This window comes from Chrysemys picta, chromosome 8 (genome assembly GCF_011386835.1).
Source record: "Chrysemys picta bellii isolate R12L10 chromosome 8, ASM1138683v2, whole genome shotgun sequence".
NCBI lineage: Eukaryota > Metazoa > Chordata > Testudines > Emydidae > Chrysemys > Chrysemys picta.
The window spans coordinates 60,926,598-60,952,884 of NC_088798.1; the positions used below are offsets into that span (position 1 = coordinate 60,926,598).

Here is a 26,287-nt window from a genome sequence, read left to right on the forward strand (position 1 = left end):
GGCTAGGGCCTGGTTGTTGTTTGGGGAACAGCCAGGGTGGGTGTGAAAGGCTACAGCCAAGCTTGCGCTAGAAGGCGCGGCTAAGTGAGGGGGGAAGCCAAGCAGCCGGGGTGGGGGTAGTTAGCAACGTTTGTCCCTAGCCGGGGAGCAGTGTAGCCCCCGCTAGGGACTCTGCTTTCCTCCTCCCCCTTGGCGGTGCCTGGCTCCCGCGGCAGGAAGGGGAGGCGGAAGAAAGGGGAAGAAGCTCCAGGCAGGCCGGGGGAGGGAGGAGCAGTCCCGGGGGGAGGCGGCAGACGCACAAGATGGCCCCTGCTGCAGAGGCAGCAGTAGCAGCCGGTCGTGGGGAGGAGGTGGCGGCGGCCAGGCGGCCTCTGCTGCCGGTGCTGGAGGCGGTGGTGGCGGCGGCCAGCCCCGTGTCCCGGAGCTGAGAAAAGCTGTTGCTGCTGGGAGCCCAGCCGTGCGGTGAGTGCGGGTCCTGGGCTTCGGTGCGGGGAACAATGGGGCGGAGGTGGTCTCTCTCCGGCCTGGCCCAGTGGAGGTCGGGGGCTGGCCCTGCCTTACTCAGGGCTCTCAGGTGACAGGGGGTCATTGCAGCGGGCTCTAGCCTGTGTCCCTGCCTCCATCTCTAGGCCTCAGGCTTCGGACGGTCTCCATTTCCGAGTTGTTCCCTCTTGGAGGAGGCCGGTTCTATAAAGCTGGGGGCCGGGAGAAAGAGATTTCCTTTGCCCTTGGAGGAAGAGTGGGGGTGGTAGTTCCAGGGGCTCTCGGTTTAGGGGGGGTGGGGACAGAAGACACTATTTGGGTTGCGGGGAGAGTCTGAAGTATGAGAGAGAATATAGTCCCCAGCCCCAGTTATAAAGGTGTGTAGCCTTTTACAGCACAGATGGGCAGTCGGTTCCTGCCCTCAAAGGGGTTCAGCCCCCACTGTGGATTTGCAGAGCTGATGTGACACACATTGAATGCTTTGTTTAAAATATATCTACACATGTCTGTGTGTGTCTCTCCCCCCCCCCCCCCCCCCACTCCCTTAGTCAGCTTGATGCTGTTTTGGGTGCCTATCAGAGTTGTAGGGAACATTCAGGGTAAGTTGGCCAGTGGTTTCTCTGTGTGCCTGGAAACTGAGAGCCTGGCATTTGGGAAATGTAAATCTAAAAAGATCCAACTAACTTGACATTGTTTTTGTCTCTGGTATTACTTTAGACACAGAGTTAAAAGATGGGGCAAGGATTTCCTGCCAGGAAACAGAGCACTGAGTAGCTACCCTTATGTGTTTGGGGGGGAGGGGGAAAAGAAGAATAACCAGAAATGATGTCTTGTCTTCAGAGGCCATATTGAGTGAGATCTGTGCCATTTTAAGAGCCCACAAGTAGAGAAACTGATATTTCTTGTATAAACTGGTATTTCATTAAATTCTTTCCACATATACTTCTTTCTTCTGAACAGTTGTTTTAAAACTTGTTTTGTTTCAGTCAATTATGGAAAAAATGTATTGGTGACGTTGTATTAATTAGTAAGGAGCTTCCATTATTTTAATGTAATTTTGATAAATTTAAAATGGCCAAATTACTAAATTGCAAAAATGAGTTTATCTTAAAACAGCTAGTTTACCCCTATCAGTAGCAATGCTACTTTTTCACCACTAACTCTTCTGGTGACACGTTACCCTTTGATCACTCTGTAAGATGACAATTGGACTATTTTTACGTTTATACTATAGTGATGCCTAGTATTTGTGACATATGGAAGTGTGCTACCTTTTCCACTAAACTTCCTCCACCCCCCCCACCCCACCCCACCCCCGGTCTTCAGGGATATATAAATCTTGTTTTAAGCCATCCTGCCCATTCCTGAGCGTATGGGTAACTATGGTCTCATTGACTTCACTGAGACTATTAACACATGAATAAAGTTATGCACATGCTTGAGTGCTGGCAGGACTGGGGTCCACATCTTCATCAGTCAGTGAAATTAGCATAGAAATTATCAATCCAGAAATGCAGTGTTTCATTTCTCCCATTGAGGTGAACATCTGGTTTCCTTTGAAGTTAATAAGAGCTGGGTGCATCAAAGAGAGATGATCTCCTCCCACCACCCCCTTCCTGAAATTGTTTCAGCCTATTATTCCTGCCCTAGAAAAGGCTCCTCTAGAGCAGATGCTTTAGCAGGTTATTTTGAGGGACCTTTGCACTGATGCTACATGTGTTCTGTTTGTTTGATGGACTCTGATTTCCGTTGCTGTCAGTAAAACCCCTTTGATCAGCATTAAAATTCATGGGGATGAAGAGGAATTGCTTGTTCTTTGTACCAAAAGCAACTTAATTTAAAACAAAATGTACTAGATTGTTGGTTTAAAGTTGGTCTGGGCTGGTAGTGACTGCAAGATATGATCTAATGTCTGAGTTTCATGAAACTAAGGGCAGATCTACATGTAAAATGTTGCTTTGGTGCAGCTGCGCTGGTGTAGTGTAAATCCACCTCCCAGAGAGATGGTAGTTATGTCAATGAGAGAAGCTCTCTCATCGACATAGCACTGTCTGTGGGGGGGCTAGGTCTGTATAACTCGGTCACTCAGAGCTGTGGATTTTTCACACTCCTGAGCGATGTAGTTATACTGTGATAGGTCTGTAGTGTAGACTTGGCCTTAATGATGGCTTCAGCCCACTCCCCAAGCGTAAGTGTCTGCATGACACAGACCAGTACCGGTTTTGCTAACTAAAAGGTTTAACAGAGTTAAGTGCTGAAGACCTAAATTATTTAAAGATGGCCCTCCAAAGCAGGTTTGAACTAACATTGATGGGACAGTTTGCAGAAACTTGAACTCCTGTTGCCTATGACCTACCAGCTATCTGGATTGAGACCTTCTGTCGCAAATGCTGTCAATCTGGTACTCTTCAGTAGTGGTGAATTCAAAATCTTGGGTGTATATATTTTCTTAATTGCTTTATTTTCTTATGTCTGAATATTTGGGAAGAATCTGAAAATGGTGGCAAGGATTGAAAATTTCACCGATCTGGGACTTGCTATATACACAGGCTTGGCAAAATTTGATTTTTTTAAAATTTTTTGTAATGTTTAATATTTATTTTTAAGCATTTTCTATTGTTAATCATTTAATTTTCACAGTTGCAGGACATTAAGGGGGGTTAGTGTTAGGGTAGTGCTGACAGCGGGACTTCAGGGGGCTCCCCGCATGGCCAATGGGCCTGACACCTGGCAACAACGTTCAGGGGAGGCTGTGGTCCAGACTCCATGAGGAGGATGGTGAGCTCCCAGCCCTACGCAAGGCCACCCTACTGATGAATGACTTCTGCCTGGGGATGGCCCCTGTACACCTGGCTGTGAATGAGTAAGCAGGGAGGTGACAGTGGGGCTGCAGAGTGCTCCCTGCATGGTCACCAGGCTGGTGACAACAGATCCCTGTAGGTGTTAGCTGTGGGGGAAGCTGCATTTGCCGACTGTTATAAATTATTTTTTGTTGATTTCTATGTCAGGTGAAATTGTTGTGTGATGATGACTAATGATTTAAATCAAATCCTGCCAATCGGACGAATATGATACTGGACAAGTGCCCAAGAGAAGCACTGCTAGATTAACAAGCTGATAGTGTTAAGGTTCATTATCTCATGACTCATCATTGCAAAAAAGGTGTGCTGTATGCCATTAGAAAACAGGAATTAGTTTTTTGTTTGTTAGCTATGCATGTTGTGATTACCATATTTTTTCCATGTGAATTCCAACATGATTTTACTGTCTAATATCTAGAAAACAAATGACTGCAAAATAATGCTTTAAATGCGTTACGTGTAAAATAGGGATAATGATACTTTTGTAAAGCTGTTTATAGCATTTTCCATCAGTAGTTAGCATAAGACCTAGGTATTGATTTATTTACACTCTCTGAAAAGCTTGCAAATCCCAGTTTTCAAATGGTATGAAGAATGACTGAAATTTAAAAAAATAAGTGCCTAAAGTTAGGCTCCCAAATATGTGGCTTGACTTTCCAAAAGTGATAAGCACCCAGAAGCTCCCATACGTGGTTTAACCAAACTTTATTTTAAATCTTGACCTTTCTCTCTCACCATCACTGAAATCAGTTGAAACATGATTTTAAGTAGCTGCAGAGTAGAAGAGGGACAAATAAGAACATAATAAGTGTGGTTTTTTCCCCCCCTAGCTCTTCAAGGCCTGGTATACTGCAGCCTGCTTGAGTTTGATGGACTAGTGTTTAGAACCAGAAATTTTCCCCCCATATTGCCATTGATCACACAAACATGTATGCATCTCCACTCCAGATTTGAACATCTGGAAAAAACACACTTAATTTTTTGTTTTTACAAAAAAATCTATTGTCAGCTATATGCATCCGAAGAAGTGGGCTGTAGTCCACGAAAGCTTATGCTCTAATAAATTTGTTAGTCTCTAAGGTGCCACAAGTACTCCTGTTCTTCTTATTGTCAGTTAGGTACGTGTAAAATAACTACCCCATATACCAAAACTCAGCAAGTGAACCAACGTCAATGAACAATAATCCTTCTATAAAAATTCTTTTGGTCTTCCACCCTTTCAAACCACTTTCAAGAAAAGCCTGAGAAAATAGATAGGCCTTGCAACCTTCCCCTCTCAATGGAGACAGATGAGGAGGGAAGCAAATTCCGTTTAGAAAATTCTCTATATGTACAAAGCAAGTGGTTGTTGGTCTTTTAACAGTTGAGATCAACTGGGATACTCGAGCCATCTCTTTTTGTGCTTTAACCTAAGATACACAGGATCCGAACCATAAAGAAACTTGTATATCAAAGCCAGTACTTTGAGGTGCACCTGACAATGAACTGGAAGCTAGTATAGTCAAGGGAGCATAAACATGTGCTTTGTGTGTGAAATGACGGTAAGTAAGCAAGTGCGTTCTGCACTGTTTGAAGTTTGTGTGACCTTTTAAGGTTAGCTGTATGGAGGGCACATTGTCTGGAGATTGTTGGGTAACTGTCATGACATCCACAAATAGCTACTGATCATGCATAATTTTTGTACAGTAAAAAAGTTTAATAACACTTGTTGAGTTATAAGATCTGTTCTCCTTTTGAGTTGATCCAGGTGTAGCTCCTTTTTAGTGCAAATGTGGTCATGATATGTCTTGAGAAATATGGTAGGGCAAACTATTTTTTGCACACAATCCCATTGTTTTAATTGGTGGCCTGTGTAGTAAAATTTGAAGTGACCTCATACTACTGTAGTTTCAAAGGAATTAATGACTTATGTCTTCTATACTTGTGAAATGACATAACTGAGGAGAAGTCTTAGTGCCCACACAGTTTTACAGACATTAACCTGTTTCAGTGTGGTATTACAAATGCATAGGTGTTTTGTCCCGTCCCCTGCCCCCTTGTATTGGGAAATCAGTTGCAGTGCTTCAGGAAATAATGTCCCTGTTACTCATATATTAGCTGTGAGAGGAACTTGTTTTGATATTTAAATGAAGATTCTGGATGATCATTTGTTCATTGCAGTTTCATGCTGTTAGTGGCACTGCTTGTGTCCTCCTATAGTTGAAGTTGCAGAACAGCATCCATAACACCCCCCTCCCCCCGGTAGTTTATCCTTCAAGCTGAAATTTTCCTTGCTTCATATTTGACCAAAAATGATTTTTTAAATGTTCAGCTCTTTTTGAGTGAGAGAAAATGAAGTAGATGGAAAATTATTCCATCAAGTAGATGGAGCAATTATTAGAGAAGATAAATATTTTGTATAAGTTTAGTCTACCCTCTGCTACGTTGAAATGAAAAGCAATGTGCTGGACAGAGAACATTCCTCTCTCTTCTAGCTTTACTTCCTTCCACAGAGCATACGGTAGGTGTGTGTGGGAATGGGTGTTGAGGAGGTGGGTGTGTTTCATATAACTTGTTGAGAGACAGCCTTTTATTTTTTTATTTTATTTTTTTAAAGAGAAGGGTATTAATACAACTTTCAGCCTTCAGTGGCTGGGATGGCTCGTTGATTGAAACATGTTTGAAATGCTTATTGTCCTGGAGCAGGGGTGGGCAAACTTTTTGGCCCGAGAGCCACATCTGGCTGGGGAAATTGCATGCAGGGCCATGAATGTAAGGCTCGGGAAGGGGTTCGGGGTGTGGGATGGAGTGCGGGGTGTGGGAGGGGGTGTGGTGTGCAGGAAGGGGCTCAGGGTAAGGGGCTGGGGTGCAGGAGGAGTGCGGGAGGAGGTTCAGGGCAGGGGGTTGTGGTGCGGGAGGAGGCTCAGGGTGTGGTCTCTGGCCTGGCGCCGCTTACCTTGAGCGGCTCCGGGGTGGCAGCGGCATGCAGCGGGGCTAAGATAGGCCCCCTGGGCGCCGTGCCGCTCCTGGAAGCAGCCGGCACCACATCCCTGGGGGAGTGCGGGGGCAGAGGGCTCTGCGCGCTGCCCTTTCCTGCGGGTACCGTCCCCAAAGCTATTGGCTGTGGTTCCCCGTTCCTGGCCAATGGGAGCTGCGGGGGGAGGTACCCGCAGGCGAGAGCAGGGCACGGCGCTCTCTGCCTCCCCCCCACCCCCAGGGGCTGCAGGGACGTGGTGCTGGCCGCTTCCGGGAATGGCGCGAGGCCCGCGGCGCCAAAGGGGTGGCAATCTCGCAGGCCGGATCCAAAGCCCTGATGGGCCGGATCCGGCCCATAGGCCGTAGTTTGCCCACCTCTGTCCTGGAGCCGTCCATTCAAATTTAGGCAATGTTGACTTCCTTGCTACTTACTATTTGGGATTTTCAGAACCAGTGCAGTTTCGCAGCATAGACGAGATGTATTGTGGTTGGATGTTTCTTTTAAAGTGATCATCAGTGAAATAGTTTAATGTTGACTTCAAATTACTATAAGTCAATAACATTATGCTTGTTACTGCCACATTGTTCATGGTGAAGCTGAACCAGTGTCAGCAACACTGAAACTTATTCTGGTGTAGACGAGGCCTGAGAGCCCCAGAGCCGCTTCTGGACTTATAGATCCAATGCAAGAATTCAGAACTACCGCCAGCCTACCATGATGGCTAGTATCCTGTCTTTAATTCATCTTATTTGAACTTTGCTGTATATAAGGCGGGACCAGGATTCAAATCTAGATCCTGCCGTAAAGGAACTTAAAAAAACCCTTACCATCTTAATAAGTGGACTTTCAGACAAAATGAAGATGAGGTGCTATCTGAGGTTGAAGGGTTAGAAGAGTTTCAGCAAGGTCCAGATGGTGCATATCCATGACTTCCTAAGTATGAAGTGGCTGAACTTCTAGCAAAGGTAACAAATGTTGTACCCAGGGGTGATCCAGGGAAAGAAAAATAGTAAAACTTACTTCTGTACCTGGTAAATTGGTTGAAATGATCATTAAAAACAGAACCGTAAAACCTCCTGAAAGATCATCATATGATATACTATCTAACCTGTATGGTTTCTGCAATGGAAAGTTGTCTCACTAAACTCTTAAAAAGCTTTGAAAGTGTCATCAAAGTAGTGGATACAGCAAAACTGGTTGTCATAGTTTATTTAGATTTTCAAAAGGGCTTTTGGGGTGTTGTGGAAGCTAAGAGTTTAGTTAGCATGCAGAGGGAGATTAGATGCTTATATGGACAAGAATATTCTCACTGATGCATTCAGAGTTTTGGAAGGGATTAAAAAAACCTCATGCTTCGTATTTTAAACTAGTGTCTAACTATTAGGGATTAGAATGAGAGCTTCATTTGGCTACTGTGATTCTTGCACCTTCCTGTTAAGTACCTGGTACTGCCACTGTCAGACAGGAAACAGGATTAGGTGGACTACAGAGTCTGGTGCAGTATGACAATTCCTATGTTTTCTATATAGAATACAAATTATAATAGGATAAAATGAAAGCAAGAAAAGGAAAAGCACACTTCTCTTGTCCCAGAATATTCTGAATTTCTCCTCAGTAGTAATTAATTATGCAAATTTTGGAATAGTATCAGAGGGGTAGCCGTGTTAGTCTGTATCCACAAAAACAACGAGGACTCCAGTGGCACCCTAAAGACTAACCGATTTATTTGGGCATAAGCTTTTGTGGGTAAAAAACCACTTCTTCAGATGCAACTGAATTGGTTTTTTTTTTTACGCGCGAAAGCTTATGCCCAAATAAATCTGTTAGTCTTTCACTTTGGAATAGTTCCTTTGAAGAAAGTGGAGGGTGGAGGAAAAGAGGGAAGACAGAAATTCATTAAATGTTAATAGGAAAATGTAATTGTTAAAACATTCACATGCAAGTGTTGCATTCATATTAGCTCTTGTACTCATCTTGTATTGTACCAGCTCTTAGGTGTTCACATAATGTTGATCTTTACACTTAATAGCATGATGTGAGCAGACATCTTTTCCAACCTGTTTTAAAACACAGCCCACATAATGTGCGATCAAAACTATTCTTTTCCTGGGGTTTGGTTTTGTCATCGTACTGTTAATGAAGTTCACCCCAGGCCTTCGCTCCATGTTTAGATCCTCTCTTCTGTAGATCCAACCTAGAGAGCCTCTCCCATCTAACTTATCAGTGGTGGAATTTAATGAACTTCATTGGTAATAGTGAATCTGCTGTAGTCTTGGTCTCTTCCAGCAGAATCAACAATAACTGCAGTTGGGGTGGGTTCACTGAACTGTCAGATACAAAAAGATTGACAATTACATGTTCCTGTTGCACGAACAAGCTGTTCTCCTTCAAGGAGTCCAGTAGGAATTTTTTTTCATCCCTGGCATGTGCAACATTGCACGGTTGCTGGATGATCTTGTACTTTCCACTCAACCATCAGGTACTGGCTACTGGCATAATGTGATGGACTACTGGTCTGATATAGTGTGGCAAATCCTGCAATATGTGCTTTTAAGATGTATTGAACAGTAGTTTAGTTTGTGAAGTGGTTATCTTGATGTGTAGAGATTCATTGTCCAGGCTACCATTTCCAAGAGTGTTGGGGGCATAATTTAGGATGCAGAAAGGGTATTTGGAGATTAGAAGCATCAACAGAGGTACTATATGTACTCACATGAGCTAATTCTACAAGACCAGACAATTCCTGCGCAGCTGGAGACTACCTCTTGTAGGGATTTTGCATGCGGAGTACATTGTCCGGGGAAATTCATCGCAATGTTTTGGAAATTGTGGATGACAATGAGTCATCTGACCCATTTCCAGTCACCAATGGGGTCAAGCAGGGCTGTGTGTTGGCCCCTGCTCTCTTCAGTATGATGTTCTCTGCCATGCTTACAGACGCCTTATGTGATTGTCACACCAAGATTTATCGTCAGATATTGGACTACTGGAAAGCTCCTCAATTTGAGGAGACTACAGGTGATGACAAAGGTACAGGAAGTGACTTTCATGATCTTTGGTTTGCTGATGACTGTTTTCCCAAACGCCAAATCTGAGTCTGACATGCAGTGGAGTATGAGCTATTTTTCTTCAGCTTGTGACAACTTTGGTCTCTCAACATCAAGAAGACAGAAATGATGTACCAGTCTGCACCAGGAAAGTCTGACGTAGAACCTAGTATCCCCGTGAATGGCCAAATCCTTCCGTCAGGTTCACCTACCTTGGAAATACACTGTCACGTTCACATCGATGATGAAACCAACGCCAGAATTGCGAAAGTGAGTGTGGCCTTTGGCAGGTTACGTGCAAATGTGTGGGAGCCTAGAGGCATTAGTCAACAAACAAAACTGAAGGACTACAAAGCCATCGTGTTGCCACCTCTGATGTATGCTTGTGAAACCTGGACGAAATACAGATGCAATGCTATGAAACTGAATCACTTCCCCATGGGCTGTCTGAGGAAACTGATCAGGATAAGATGGCAAGACAAGTTTCCAGATACTTAGGTTCTCATATGACCAGGCATTCCAAACTTCCATATTCTGATACCACATATGAGATGGGCAGGCCATGTCAACAGAATGTCAGAGGATCGACTGCCAAAGAAGATATTTTACAGTGAGCTAAAGGAAGGAAAGCACTCTCAAAGAAGTGGAAAGAAATGTTTCAAGGACTCCCTCAAGTTATCCCTGGGGTGTTTCAACATGGACTCAGACTGCTGGGAAGATCTCACACATTTGTTCTACCTGGTGAAGCCTCTCATCCATACTGGAGCTACAGGATATGAGCAGAGGAGAACTGCTGAGGCAGAGCAGAAGTGCCAGCAGCATAAGGACATGTCAAGTTTTGCCAACATTAAGTGGCAGTGTAATGTTGCTTGTGGCAGATGGGGTGAAAAAACACCCCCCCCCCCCCCCCCAAGCTGGGCTGGATTAACACACGGGCTTTAGGGGCTGCAGCCCCGGGCTAAGGGGGGCCCTGCTCAGGCAGGCTGCCTGCATGCGGTGGCCGCACACTGCTCCTGGAAGTGGCCAGCTGCTGGCACGTCTCTACGGCACCTGGCAGGGGTGTGGGGGGGGGGGGGAGGCGGCTCCGCGTGCTGCTCCTGTCCCCAGCACTGTCCTTGGAGCTGTGGGGGCAGCGCTTGCAGCCGGGGGCAGCGCATGGAGACATACTGTCCCCCTCTCCCCAGGGGTGCACAGAGACGTGCCAGCAACCGGCTGATTCCGGGAGCGGCATGTGGCCACAGCATGCAGGCAGACAGCTTACCTAAGCCCTGCTGCACCACCGGGAGCCACCTGTTGTTGTAAGCGCCTTCCAGCCAGAGCCTGCACCTTGCACCCCCTCCTGCACCCCAACTCCCTGCCCCAGGTCAGAATCCCCTCCTGCACTGAACTCCATCCCAGAGCCCTCACCCTCTCCTGTATCCCAACGCTCTGCCCCAGCCTGGAACCCCTTCCTGCACCCAAACTCCCTCTCAGAAAGAAACTAATATAACAGCTGTTCTAAGGTAAAAAGTAGGGTATTTTGAATTAACTATATGTTTTAAGACTTAAATGTAACCACAGAACAGCTTTATGTTAATTAAAAGGCAAGTTTAGTATAGCGTTAATAGCCTCGATGCAATAATTGTGATCATTTTGTTTTAAATTAGGAAAAAGACTTTTCTGTCCCGGGCCCCCACAAAATCTAATAGCCCCGGACCCACGGGAGAGTTATCTGGCCATGCCCCTGAGGGACATAAATTTTGCTAGCATAAATGCTTGTGTGTGCAGCTCTCCTGCTGACATAGCTATTGCCACTTGTTTAGATGGGTTTTTTTTATGTTGATAAGAGAGCTCTCTCCCATCAGCATAGAGTGGCTACATGAACGATCTTTGTTTGCTAGTGTAGACCTAAATCGCATAACAGCAGCATGTTTACTGTTAATCAAATAACATATAGTGGCATCTCTTGTTCAGTGTGTCACAGACCGTTCAAAGCTCAAATTGGCCTGATCAGCCACTCAAGTGTTCACAGAAACTAAACCAACCACTGATGTCATGGTCATCTTTGAACTTGAAGGACAAACAAGACATGTTATGTGAAAACGTGCACTGTCCTTTATGGTCACAAAAATCAATGCAAGTTGGAGAGGTAGTACCTGGGAGTGCTGCAGAGGAAGCATTGCTGTTCTTGAAGATGAAATTTGCTTATAGAGGGCAGAGTCAAGGTTGCATGGGCGTTTACCTTAATGCTGTATTTCTTGGTTTTCACAAGTTGGAGTTTTGCTGAAATCAGTGTTCTGGAAAGGCATGAGCTGTCACTGGGATACCTTAAATTTGTATATAAATTAGAGGATGTATGGAGGGAGAAACAAAGTAGATGTGCACCACTATAAATCAAGAATCAGTAAATTAAAGGGTCTTAGGGCAGCTGAAGCTTTAACTTGAGCCCAATACTTCAAAAATATAGAGAAGAAAATGTTCCTTGCTCATTTAGATTCATTTTACTTCTTCAGTGATATATTGACTGAATAATAATTTGAACAAGAGTAGCATAGTGCCTTTCCCCTTCCCCCAACAATGACAAGTAATACAGGGTATATGTAAAGGAAGAAAAGAGTTCAAGAATTTTCTAACTTAGTAAAGGCTAAATTCTGGATACCCTTATAAAACTTAAGTAGAAGTGCTTGCTTAGGAGAAAATGTGAATGTTGAGGAATAGGAAATTGAATCCTCTTTCCCAGGGGTGGCCAACCTGAGCCTGAGCAGGAGCCAGAATTTACCAATGTACATTGCCAAAGAGCCACAGTAATACGTCAGCAGCCCCACCATAAGCTCCCCCGGCTCCCAATGCCTTCTGCCCACCAGCAGCCCCGCTGATCAGCGCTTCCCCACACCTCCGGATCAGCTGTTTCTTGGCATGCAGGAGCTCGAAGGGTGAGTGGGAGGAGCGAGGGCGTGGCAGGCTCAGGGGAGAGGGTGGGAAGAGGTGGAGTGGGGGCAGGGCCTGTGGCAGAGCCAGGGGTTGAGCAATGAGCACCCCCCGGCACATTGTAGCTCCAGCCCTGGAGTCGGTGCTTATCCAAGGAGCCGCATATTAACTTCTGAAGAGCTGCATGTGGCTCTGGAGCCACAGGTTGGCCACTCCTGTTGTTTCCATTGCCTTACCTGGGGTAAAGTGTAGAGTACTTGGGGAAGAGATGCGTTTAAAACTGGTTTATTTTGTTGTAAAACTTCTCTCATTTGCAATGTGTTGCTTCTTGTTAAGGGATTGCATGTGATGTTGTTTTTTCTATTTTTTTTTAAAGCAGCTGTTCTCTGTGCTGTTTATAGCAAGAAGGAATGTCCCCTTTCTAAAAACTAGGGATAGCTCCAGGACTCCACAAAATCGTATAAAGCAAATACTATTGCTTTGGGAAATCAGTATTTAGGAAACCCTGAATTCTTGTTCTGTAAATAGGCACAGGATCAATATTTCCACACTCAGCCTGGAGAATAGCAGTTAGTCTTTGTAGAAGAGTAGGCCTCTTAATGAGGGATTCAAAGGTATAAATTTTATGAGCTGAATGCATCACTGCGGAAGTGTTAACGGGCTCCTCTACTTTGAATGGTCTCTTTAAAATATGTGAAAACAACAAGGAGTCCTTGTGGCACCTTAGAGACTAACACATTTATTTGGGCATAAGCTTTCGTGGGCTAAAACCCACTTCATTAGATGCATGGAGTGGAAAATACAGAGGCAGGTATAAATACACAGCACATGAAAAGATGGGAGTTACCTTACCAAGTGTGTGTGTGTGTGGGGAGGGGGGTGTCAGTGCTAATGAGCCAGTTCAGTTAAGGTGGAAGTGGGCTATTCTGAACAGTTGATGACAAGGGGTGAATATCAAGGGAAGAAAAACCACTTTTGTAGTGCTAATGAGTTCAGTGTAATTACGGTGGCTCATTTCAAACAGTTGACAAGAAGGTATGAGTATCCGTGGGGGGAAATTAGTTTTTGTAGTGACCCATCCACTCCTAGTCTTTATTCAGGCCTAATTTGATGGTGTCCAGTTTGCAAATGAATTCCAGTTCTGCAGTTTCTCATTGGAGTCTGTTTTTGAAGTTTTTTGATTGATTTGCCACTTTTAAGTCAGTTATTGAGTGTCCAGGGAGATTGAACTGTTCTCCTACTGGGTTTTGAATGTTATAATTCTTGATGTCAGATTTGTGTCCATTTATTCTTTTGTGTAGAGACTGTCTGGTTTGGCCAATGTAAATGGCAGAAGGGCATTGCTGGCACATGATGGCATATATCACATTGTAGATGTGCAGGTGAACGAGCCCCTGATGGCGTGGCTGATGTGATTAGGTCCTATGGTGGTGTCACTTGAATAGATATGCGGACAGAGTTGGCAACGGGGTCTGTTGCAGGGATTGATTCCTGGGTTAGTGTTTTTGTTGTGTGGTGTGTAGTTGCTGGTGAGTATTTGCTTCAGGTTGTGGGGCTGTTTGTAAGCAATGACTGCTCTGTCTCCCAAGGTCTGTGAGAGTGAGGGATCATCCTTCAGTATAAGTTGTAGATCCTTGATGATGCGCTGGAGAGGGGGCTGTAGGTGATGGCTAGTGGCGTTCTGTTGTTTTCCTTGTTGGGCCTGCCCTGTAGTAGCTGACTTCTGGGTACCCTTATGGCTCTGTCAATCTGTTTCTTCACTTCACCAGGTGGGTATTGTAGTTTTAAGAATGCTTGATAGAGATCCTGTAGGTGTTTGCCTCTGTCTGAGGGATTGGAGCAAATGCGGTTGTATCTTAGAGCTTGGCTGTAGACAATGTGTGATATGTCCTGGATGAAAGCTGGAGGCATGTAGGTAAGTATAGCGGTCATTAGGTTTCTGGTATAGGGTGGTGGTTATGTCACCATTGCTTATTTGCACTGTAGTGTCTAGGAAGTGGATAACTCTCTCTCCTGCCTTTTTCCAATCCCTGAATTGACACTTCTGTAGATGGTGCTCTTTGTTTGACAACAAGCGCTATTTCTAATGAGTTAACTTTTCTGACTCCATTGATCTCTACCTCTATTGCAGTGGGCATGGACTGGGTAAGGGGGCGGCGCGATTGAAAAAGTTTGGGGACCACTACTCCATTGCTCTCTGTTCCTGCTCCTCTTTCTTATCTCTTCTTTCTCCTGCTGTTTGCCAGTCTACCTGATGCTTCCTCTGCTACTTTCTGCTAGGTTTAGCCGGTAATAGATTGTAGATAATGTTTTCACCCCCTGCAGGCAACAGAGATGGCATGTTGCCTATTAATCGCATCACATTGTCAGTTTAAAATTACCGTATATACTCTATCATAAGCTGGTTTGTTTATAAGCTGGACCCCCCCCCAAGATGGATAAGTAAAAATGGAAAATTATGACCCGTTCATAAGCCGACCCTATAATTCAGGGCTCAGTAGACTTTGGCTCCCAGGCCATGAGGATAAGCAGCTGGTGGGCTGAGATGGTTTGTTTACCTCGAGCGTCCGCAGGCACGGAGGTAAACCTAAGTAAACAAAGTGTCATGGCGCTCCAGCCACTTACCTGGCGGGCCGGGACAGCAACTGGTAGGTAAACTTTTTTGTGGGGGGAGAAGCTGGGGGTCAGGAGAGTAACCCCTGTGACCACCTCCCACATGACCCAACCCCTAGCCCGGGACCCCCACACTCTCCCCATCCCACCCCACCTTATCTGGGGAGGATGTCTCTGGCCTGGGTGGAGCTGCTCCGGCGGGCCAGACTGGGCGGCGCGGCCACAGCATGTTCCAGCGGGCTGGGTCAGGCGGCACAGCCGCAGCGTGCTCCAGCGTCTGGGTGGCGTGGCCACAGCCTGCTCTGGGGGGCAGGGCCGAGCGGCATGGCTGCAGCCTGCCAGCCCCAGAGCTGCAGCTGCTTGGGAGGCTGGGGGGAGAGCAGCTGTGGCCAGAAGTGGAGAGACTCTGGCCCCGCCTCTTCCCTTCTGGCTGTGCTGCCTCTCCTTGCTCCCTGTGTTGTGGGGAGGGGCTGTCCCCCATCTCTCCCTCTCTATACCTGTTCATAAGTCAACCCCCTTCTCTGGTGCTTCCCTTTTTTACTAAAAAAATTTGGCTTATGAACGAGTATATACGGGACTTCAGGTTACTTTTTTTCTAATACAGCTGAAATACATTGTGAAAGACCAATGTGGTTGTCTGAGCAACTGTGGGACACTGTCTCCTGGTTGTTGTGGCATCTTGAGTGTCATAGCTCCCTCTCTGGAGAGGGTGAGAAGTTAATGAGTATCGTTCATGGCATACTCCCTGGTTGCTGCTTTGGCCATAGCTGTTAATCTGAAAGGTGAAAGACAAAATTAGACTAGGTTGAACTGGCTTCACAGAATGGATTGGAGTACTCTGGCCGCCCTTCCTGTGTATGACTCATTCTCCTACTTGCCTGCTGTAGAACTAATGAAAAAGAAAGGAACTAGCGCAGCAAAAAGTTCAGGGCACGTCTACACTGGCAAAGTTACAGCGCTGTCAGTTGCAGCGCTGCTCAGACAGAGCTGAAAGGAAACTGCTGTTGTGTGTTCACACAATCAGCTGCCTGTGCAATAGCGTGTTCACACTTGTGGCACTTGCAGCGGTATTCAGAGTGGTGCACTCTGGGCAGCTATCCCACAGAGCATCTCTTTCTCTTCTACCGCTAAGACTTGTGGGAAGGTTGAGGGGGTCGCCAGGCCAGAAACATCCTCCCCAGATAAGGTGGGGTGGGATGGGGAGAGTGTGGGGGTCCCGGGCTAGGGGTTGGGTACCAATGACCCGTGATGCATTGCTTCGCATCCCAGAAATCCCTGTGCTTCTGTCTTCATTTGGTGCCATCTTTCAACGATTTGTGTACTGCGCACCCTGCCTCTTTGGGTTGCAGGAATGGATCCCGAACTGTTGACAATGTGTCATGAGTGGCATTGGAGTTATTTCTTAAACTACAAAGGCAAGAGGAGTGTGACATTGATCTCGCCACGCGTAGTAGCTACGACTCGAGATTGCTTGTGGCATTCATGGAGGTGCTGACCACAGTGGAATGCTGCTTTTGGGCTTGAGAAACAAGCACTGAGTGGTGGGATCACATCGTCATGGACATATGGAATGCTGAGCAGTGGCTGCAGAACTTTGAGAGGAAGAAAACCACATTCATGGGACTGTGTGATGAGCTCGCCCCAGCCCTGCGGCGCGAGGACGAGAATGAGGGCTGCCCTGTCGTTGGAGAAGCGCTGTGCACTGTGGAAGCTGGTTACTCCAGATTGCTACCAATTGGTTGCTAACCAATTCGGAGTGGGAAAGTCAATCATTGGACTCGTGTTGATGGAAGTGTGCAGGGCCATAAATCGAATCCTGCTCCAAAAGACTGACTCTGGGCAACGTGGGTGACATTGTGGATGGCTTTGCACAAATGGGCTTCCATAACTGCGGAGGGGTGATAGATGGCATGCATATTCCAATTCTGGCACCAGACCACCTAGCCACCGAGTACATTAATCACAAGGTGTATTTCTCAGTGGTTCTACAGGTGCTTGTGAATCACTGTGGGCGTTTCACAGATATTAACACAGGCTGGTCCGGAAAGGTGCATGACACATACATCTTTCGGAACACTGGCCTGTTCAGGAAACTGCAAGCAGGGACTTTCTTCCCAGACTAGAAGATCACCATAGGGGAAGTCAAAATGCCCATTGTGATCCTGGGAGACCCCTCTTACCCCTTAATGCCGTGGCTTATGAAGCCATACACAGGGCAACTTGACAGCAGCAAGGAACGGTTCAAGAACAGGCTGAGCAAGTGCAGAATGACTGTGGAGTGTGCATATGGCTGTTTAAAAGCCCACTGATGCAGTCTCTATGGGAAGTTGGACCTGGATGATGACAATATTCCTATGCTTATAGCCTCGTGCTGTACATTCCATAATATTTGTGAAGGGAAGGGTGAAAGCTCTGAGGGCCGGACCGCAGAGGCTCAGCACCTGGAGGCTGAGTTTGAACACCCTGAGACCAGGGCTATTAGAGGGGCACAGCGTGGAGACATAAGGATCAGGGATGCCTTGAGGCAGCGATTTGAAGCTGAAAGCCACTAATGTTTGTTGCTTTGCTCAGGATTGCAGTGCTTGTAATGCTAGGAGGTGGTTGATGCACATGATGCAATAAGGGGGTTTAACATAATTGTATGTTGCTTTGGTGTGCTCTTTTTGCTTTCACTTAATAGAATAAAGATTGCTTTCAAACCAACACAATTCTTTTATTAAAAGACAACAACCAGAGGAGAGAGTCAAACAAAATAAAACAGCAGGGAGGGGGATGGGGAAAGTGACGGTTCAAGGAGGTGGAGAGGTCCTGGAACGGCTAAAGATTTGTGTATGTCCAGGGATCCTATCCAACCTTCTCCTTTGGAGTAAAATGCAGTGAGTACTGTAATTCAGCAGGGCCAAACCCCAGAGGGATTGGCGTTTGAGTGCAGAGGGTAGTGGGAGTCCACAGTGCTTGACTGTAAGGGGGGAGGAGTGGAATGCCATGGGTATAGACTGGAGACAGGAGGTTGATAAGAGTGTTGGCGGTGTCTGGGGGGGAGCATGGGAAAGAGTTTTGCGACAGCAGCTGCAGGGGAGGGAGAGTGCACAGCTGCTTGGTTTGAAGAGCTAGTATCGCCTGGAGTGTGTCTGCTTGGTGCGCCATAACATTTAAGAGCCACTCCATGGCTTCATTCTGGCTTGCTGCGTTCTCCTTTCGGTCCCTCTTCTCGCTGTCCCGCCGCTCCTTTAATTTCTGTTTCTGGGTGGCGGAGTGCATCGTAATATCACTCAGTCCTCCTTAATTTTTCTAGGCCGCTTTCTAATTCTGCACAGCGTTGAGTTGCCAATAACAAAGAGGAAGGCTGGGCTCCCAAGATCCTCTCTGAAGTTTAAATGCAACATTTTACAGAAGCAATATTGTTTGCAACACAGACAACACTGATTCAGTGCTTTAAAACACAATCAGTACTCACACACATGTCACTAACTGGCTGGCTGATCCCAGGCAAGCACACATGAGCCACAAGACCCCCAAAATGGTGAGTAGCTGCAGGGGCAGGGTAAATCACTCTTCCAGGACCCTGCTGTACACTGGGTACATGGCTCTTGGGGAGAACCAGCTCTGTAGGGGGGGGCCTGATAATCATTCCTGTCCCCACACTTGCCACAGGATGTGATCATTAAGGAAGATATCTCACTGCTGAGGGTGAGCAGAGAATCAAGGGAGGGTCTTCACCAAGACTGCGGCTTCCACCCTGGCCCCTTTGCAGCTCGCCTGTGTGCAGCGATGGTGGTGTCCCGTCCCCCCTCCCCCCATGACAGCACAACAATGCAGTAAAGTTACTGTTAATGGGGCAAGAAACAAAGCAGCTCTGCTGAAGAACCTGCGGCAGCGGATTGCACAGGATCTCCACAAGAGTTTCCTGGAGATCTCTGAGGGAGATTCCTGTGAAGTGAGGGAGTCCATCAACAGCCTGTTCCGCTGCTCAGACTTGGCATACAGTGGAAGACAAGCCTGCTTTCTGCAGCCTTCCTACCCCCAACAACTTGCTTCAGTGATTCGCAAAATTGATTCACTTACCAGGGGTCTCTTCTCCTGTTTGCGCTTCTCCAGTCTCGGACAGCTGTGACTGGCTAGCCTCCTCCAGGGTAAAAAAAGAGCTGACTGCATGCCTCCAAATCATCCTCTGCCTCTGGGTCCTCCACATGCTCGTCCAAGATTTCCTCCTCCTGGCTCGGTCCACTCTCGACTGGCACGCGAGCCACCAAAGTATCCACAGTAGTCTTCGCAGTGGGGGTGGGGTCGCCACCAAGTATCTCGTCTAGCTCTTTGTAGAACTGGCAGGTCATGGGCGTATCACTGGTGCTGCGGTTTGCCACTCGCGCCTTATGATAGGTGTTCCGCAGCTCCTTCACTTTGATCCTGAACTGAAATGTGTTCCGGTCATGGCCCCTTTCTGTTATGCAGAAAGTGAAATCTGTCTGTAGGTATCATCATTCCTACGGCTGGAGCGCAGCTGGGACTGGACAGCCACCTCTCCCCAAATGCTGATGAGGTCCAGCAGCTCGGCATTACTCTAAGTGGGGGATTGCCTGGTGCATGGAGAAGGCATGGCCACCTGGAAAGATGCGCTGAGACCACTGCACGCATCACTGAGCAACCAGGAAGGGGACTTCCAAATTTCCAAAGGAATTTACGGGTTGGGGATGACGGTTGGTCACTCTGAGGGCAGGGTGGTAGAGTTCAAACCGATGACCAGAGAGGTGAGAACAGGCATTGTGGAACACCTCCTGGAGGCTAATCACAGCGCTGTAATCGCCATGGTGTCTGCATTGGCACTGCAGCGCTGTAGCCCCGGCACAGAAAGCTGTACGCCTCTCATTGGGGTGTGTTTTGCTTGTTTTTAAAAACGCTACAACTGCGCAGTTTCTGCACACTAAGTGGCTTGGCAGCGTGTAACTCTCAGGAGTTACAGTGCGGAAAGCTGCTTTACTGTGCAGAAACTTGCCACTGTAGACAGGGCCTCAGAGAGGAGGTTTTCTTGTCAGTGGAAAACTTTAATGTTGACCTTGCTTGCTAAACGCTCAAGCTATAGGGATTGGCATTTGGGCACCATGTCTTCAGAACAGGTTATAGACTGTAGAATAAGTTGTGGTGGTTTTTTTTTTTTAAGCTGCATTCAGTGAAGTGCATTATTTGAACCAGCCAATTAAAGCTTAGAAAATGATTGATCAATCTACTGTGCTTTAATTTCTACCCCACCACACCTTGTTGACAATCCTCTGTAGTTCTCACCATCTCCACTGTACAACAGGGTTCATTAGGAAAGTGGCTGCCAAACTTGGCTAGATGCGAGAAGATTAACATGAAAAACTTGGTTAGAGCAGATGTCATCTGTAGTATGATTTGTTTTACCTCTTAAACATTCCATGTAATGAAAGTCCTATCTTGTCCACAAGACTAACTTTATTTTTTTTTTTTTTTTGCACTCCTATAGCACTTCTTATCTGAAGGGTTACTAAGGCATTATCCTGACTCTCGTTTTATTTTTTATTTTTTTTAAGTAATTTTATTATTGTAGAAGAGGCAATATTGACAACTCCTGGCCACGGATACGGCATCACTTCTGGCTTTCACACATCATTCAACCAATGCCTCAAATTTTGTTTGAGAACCTTGCGTAGATAGGACAAGAAAATTTATTTTTCTTTTCCCACTGAGTTGTTGCCTTCTCTTCTAAAACTGCCATTACAGGCATCAATTTTGACCGCATATTTCTATTAGAAACTGAAGGGAGGTGAGCTATTTGGTTCACATAGGTCTTTGAACAGCCTTCTGCTCACTAATGGCATAGTCTGAATTTGAACCATTGAGCGAGAGCTGAAAGAGTTCATAGTCCACCAGGAATCTTTCAGAACCATCCAGACTTCTGATTTTTCTCTTTTTAATAGCGTGAGGCTGCTTGATGAAGTGGTAATAGCTTCCCAGGAACTGGAAGTCAGGACTCCTAAGTGATTTTTTTTTTCCTCCCCTCTCTGATATATTGTGTGACTGTGGGCAAGGAACATAGCCTCTTTCACCTCCATTTCCCCTTTAGTAAAATGGTGATACTTGCCCATGTTTTGTAACTAGGTTTGAGAGCAGGGATGAAAGGAGCTGTTCAGATACCAAGTATTAATGTTATAAAAATAATAAGATTGTGGGTTAAGTGCTATTGAAAGCTGCACTGCTGATGGGACAGCAATTCAGAGCCTGAAGGCACAGTAGTTCCAATTGGTATGGCATCCTGCTGGATTAGTGTTTACATGAAACAGTGGTTACTCTTGGATACTGTATTCAATTTTTAGCTTGCGCAAAGCAAGCATATTAGCTTTTAGAGAGTAATCCACTTCTTATCTCCGGTATGAGTTTAGGGAACGGGATTTATCTTCCAGTATCTTCTTTAAGGTCTGAGAATGGTGAAGTATTAACTCCTGCTGTTTTAAGCATTCCCCAGGTGGGTTGGATGATGACCCAGCAACCTTGTGAATTCTATAATGTACTCTTAATTTATAAAAACCTATATCTTGTATTAATGAAAAGTGGACAAACACACTGTCCTCCTTTCTCAGTGTAAAGTAGCTTTTTGCAAAGTAAGGGAAGTTCCTGTGAAAATAATTTTACTTTCATGGGAAATTTCATATGTCATTTACATGATGCTCTTTCTCCTCATTGTAACAGTTGTAAAAGAAAACTAAAAGTAGGATTGTTTGAATTACACAAGCATTGTGCACAAGTCAATCTTTGAAAGCAATTTTTAGTAAATTTTAGAGTTCTTATTTTTGATACACCTGATACAAACCACTAATCAATATGGTTCACATTAAGGATTGCAAATCTTTGCTATGTGTTTATAGTAGAAATTTATTTGCTACTTCCTTGACTTTTCAAGCCTTAACAGGTTTTTATACAATTAAGGCAAGTATTGATTTGCAACCCAGTTCTTCTGGTCACTCCTCTTGCATTGGAATATTTCAGGGCCGGTTTACACTGGGAATTTCAATTGGCATAACTGCATTTTGGGGTGTGAAAAATCCAAATCCTTGAGAGAGATCGCTATGCTGACCCAATCCCTGGTGTAGACCGTGCTAGATCGACGGAAGAATTTTTCTGTTGACCTAGCTACTGCCTCTCAAGGAGTGGATTACCTACACCGATGGGAGAACCCCTCCCATTGATATAGGTAGTATCTACTACACTGAAGTGCTACAGCAGTGTCGCTGCAGCAGTTTAAGTGTAGACGTTCCTTCAGTATAATATTTGTAACCAAACTAAATATAGAGATGGAATGGGAATCTGACGGTTTCTGAAGAGGATTGATAGGATTGCAGCCAGTTTTGTGTGTAGGTAGTTAAATAGTGTCACTGGACTAGTTTAGACTAGCATAATTTAATCTGTATGTTCAGATGGAATTGAGGTGTGGTAAAATGTTTCAGGACACATGCAGAAAAGATTTCATAGGAATGGAAGTTGTTGGTGAGATGTAAACAAATACCTGAGGGAGGTAATAGTGTTGCCGATTCATGAGCAAGGGGGTGTGATAGCTATCTTACTCTCAAGCATTAGAATGATCATGTGCAGGGTTTGTCAGAAACTTCTCTCATGCAGAATCTGAAGAGGTTTTGATCCCATTGTTTCTTCATGTGAGCAGTGGGTGGATGGGTGAAGTCACGCACGAAGTAAAAATGCTGTTGCTCTCTGGGAGGGCAAAAATGTTGGATTGTTTATCTAGCCACTCAGGTGGCGATCATAGAATCCTAGAAATGTAGCACTGGAAGAGTCCTCGATAGGTCAACTAGTCCAGTCCTCTTCAGTGAGGCAGGACTAATTACACTGCTCTACAGTCAAAATGCTTCTGAAATAAATGTAGTCAAACTTTACTAATTCTGGGTCACTGAGAACGAAAATGATGCTTAAAATTGTTGATTGGCTCTAGTTTTCAAGATATGCTATTGGGTCAGTATATACGACCCTTGACTTGGGAATGGCAGAGGATAAGTGAGTTATAAAGGGAAGGCATCTCAATTTAAACCAGAAATGACTAAAATACATCTTTGACTGGATCGATGAATAAATCTGACTGGGTTTGGACAGTACTTGCTTTTTAGGCAAAACAATGAATGATGCAATCTGAAGCTGGTATTGCGTCATACATGATATGAATTGCATCATGTTATTCCTAGAAGTCATGGATGATGCAATCATAACGAAGCTTACATCACTCGGCTGAACAAATTGCCCTATATCAGCTCTAGAAAGCATACAGTGTCGTGCTCTCTTATTTGTCAGTGTTTGATTTTGCAAAGGGACACATTTCTGTTTAGCCAAAGTGAGCAGAGATGCCTCGTACTTGTGTGAACAGTGCAGATAACTTCTGCTATGTTTGTGGTGAAGTGACTTTTGCATCACAAAAGCGCAGTATAACCACTATGGTTAAGAAAGCCTATCACCTTTATTTTGGCTACAAAATTGGAGATCGGGACAAGAGGTGGGCCCCACACATATGCTGCAACACTTGTGCACCAAATCTTCGCCAGTGGTTGAACAGGAAAAGGAAATCTATGCCTTTTGCAGTGCCAATGATTTGGAGAGAGCCAACAGATCATACCGGCAATTGTTACTTCTGCATGGTGCCTCCAGTTGGGAAAGGTGTGTCAAAGAAGAAAAAGTGGACTGTGCATTATCCAAACATTCCATCAGCTATACGCCCAGTACCCCACGGAGAAGGACTGCCGGTTCCTGATGCACCAGAATCATTCTCACTTGAGTCAGACGAGGAAGAGGATGAAACTTCTGGTCCTGAACCATCAATGTCACAGGACCCACATTTTCTCCCATCCTCCTCCTCTGAACCACACCTCATAACACAAGGTGAACTGAATGACCTTGTCAGGGATTTGGAACTACCCAAGAGCAAGGCAGAGCTGTTGGGCTCCAGACTACAGCAGTGGAATCTCCTGGCAGGTGATGTTAGGGTTTCCAGGTTCTGTGACCGTCCAAAGGATCTTGTCCCATTCTTCTTCATGGAAGGTGATCTTGTAGCCTGCAACAACATCGATGGTGTGATGGCAGCCCTCAACATCGTTCATGATCCAGATGAGTGGAGACTGTTCATTGATTCATTGAAGACTAGTCTTAAAGCTGTTTTACTGCATAATGGCAATGTTTTGCTATCAATTCCAGTTGGTCATGCAGTCCATATGAAGGAAACCTATGACAACATGAAACAACTTTTGAGGTGCATAAACATCAGTGACAGCTTTGGCGATTTGAAGGTGGTTGCTCTCTTGCTTGGTCTGCAGACTGGATACACAAAGTACTGCTGTTTTCTCTGCGAATGGGATAGTCGTGCAAGAGATTCCCACTACCTCAAGAAAGATTGGCCACTCCGACAGTCATTGGAGCCTGGGAGGAAAAGTGTTCAGCATCCACCACTTGTTGAATCAAGGAAGATTTTGTTACCACCCTTACACATCAAGCTGGGTCTGATGAAGAACTTTGTCAAGGCCATTGACAAAATACAAGCAGCTTTCAAGTACCTCCGTGGAAAATTTCCAAGGTTAAGTGAAGCTAAGATAAAGGAAGGTGTCTTTGTCGGTCCTCAGACTCGTGAACTTCTTCGAGATGATGCATTTGACCATGCACTGCGTGGCAAGGAAAAGACGGCATGGAAAGCCTTCCAGTTAGTGGCAATAAATTTTCTCGGAAACAACAAGGCAGACAACTACAGGTTGTTGGTGGAAAACCTCCTCAAGGCATACAAAAGCCTTGGTTGCAACATGTCACTAAAGATAAATTTTTTGCACTCTCATCTAGATTTTTTTTCCACCGAACTGCGGAGCAGTGAGCAACGAGCACGGACATTGCAACAATGCAGAAACGGTATCAGGGCAAATGGAGCCCATCAGTGCTTGCAGACTATTGCTGGACAGTGACAAGAGATGCTCCATTTAATGAATACAAGAGACAAGCCAAGAAGCGCCGAGTAGACACTGAATAGGACTAAACTATGTACATAATAGTTTTTTGCCTTTTGTTTCATAATAAATTTTATTTATATAACCCTTTTGCTGATTTTTAAAGTGTTACATAAACAGGACAGGTGAAATATTATCATGTAAAGCAACCATAAACACATGAAAAGACCTAGGTTTACAATTTATGATTAAAACTCTACTATCTACACAATATACATAGACATAAAATGTAAAAACTTAAATATCTTAAACAGTAGCCAGTCAGTTGTTTTAATTGTCATATTTGAATTCCGCACATCAAAATACATAATAAATAGCACATTTTATCTCTGAAGCAGACAACTTCTCAAAAATTGTAGACCAGTGTTATTATCTAGACCGTCCCTACCATAATGGTAGAGGGAGCCTCTGATTCATCAGCAGCAGACCTCTTGAGCACATCTGACAGATTTTGAAACTACATTGCATGAATCACTGTAATATTTAAAAGTGGGAGTATAGTCATAGTCATGCTGGTGTGACATGCTGGCACATGAACACTCAATTCTTGATGAAAGTTGGCAGTTAGCCTGTTATGGGACAGCGTCTACAACATTCCACAAAATGTCCTTCAAGAAGTTTGCTACTGACCTGTCTCCTACATAATAGACAAATTTCATCCCAGTTGAACTTTACAGGCTTCAGTGGAGTTACACTAGGGATGAAATTCATTCACATTTTGAAAAGGTCCGTCCCTCTTTAGACGGATTGCTTTGTTTAGTTTCCCTTTCTGTCACTGCTTTACTTGTGACAGCAGTGAGTAGCTGAATATAGGAGTGTGTGAAGGGACACTGATATTGGCTGGTGTGGGCGGAATGGTGGCTTTAGTACCTAGATTTCCCCCCTTACTCTGTTTGTCTGTTTAAACTGCTGTTTAAAATGGGGATTTGAGCAATGCAAGACAGATGGGGAATTTAACTGCTGTATTCATGCAAATACTGAGACTGAAAGTTATTTATAACCTGCTCAATCTGCAGTGATGGAAATGCATTTGCAGTTAAGCACACACATACACCTTCCACTTCATTTTCAAAATTTCCAACTTTTAAGATTTGAGAGCTCAGTTAATATTCTGTGTAGTTCAGTTATGGAGTAACAGTACAATATTATTCTGTTCAGCTTCTGAAATGGATGCCATAATGTCATGCATTTCTTCGTTTCGATTCCTATAACACAAAAGCCCACAAAGCTTTGTGGAGATTTTTAAAGGCATAAATTGAATTTAAGTGCCCAAATCCTATTGAGTTTAAAAGGAATTTGAGTGTCTAACTCTCCACTGGCTCCTTTGAAGACTCCAACCTAAAAATGTATTCAAAATTATATGATAGAATAAAACACCCTGGTCAGCCATATTTCTCATAAAATCCACCTGGAATTTTA

At 45.0% G+C, this 26,287-nt stretch overlaps 1 protein-coding gene across 15 annotated transcripts in view; it reads left to right on the forward strand.

The window, feature by feature from the left end:
- The first annotated feature begins 201 nt into the window (after positions 1-201).
- Positions 202-26,287, forward strand: part of RC3H1 (ring finger and CCCH-type domains 1) — a 96,471-nt gene continuing 70,385 nt past the window's right edge. For 11 of the 15 annotated variants that reach the window (XM_005304230.5, XM_005304233.5, XM_042851248.2 and 8 more), the window contains exon 1: positions 202-462. The gene's annotated coding sequence lies outside the window, so the exon portion shown is untranslated. The remainder of the gene's footprint in view (positions 463-26,287) is intronic. The other 4 variants (XM_005304231.5, XM_065555678.1, XM_065555679.1 and 1 more) reach the window with 1 other exon arrangement.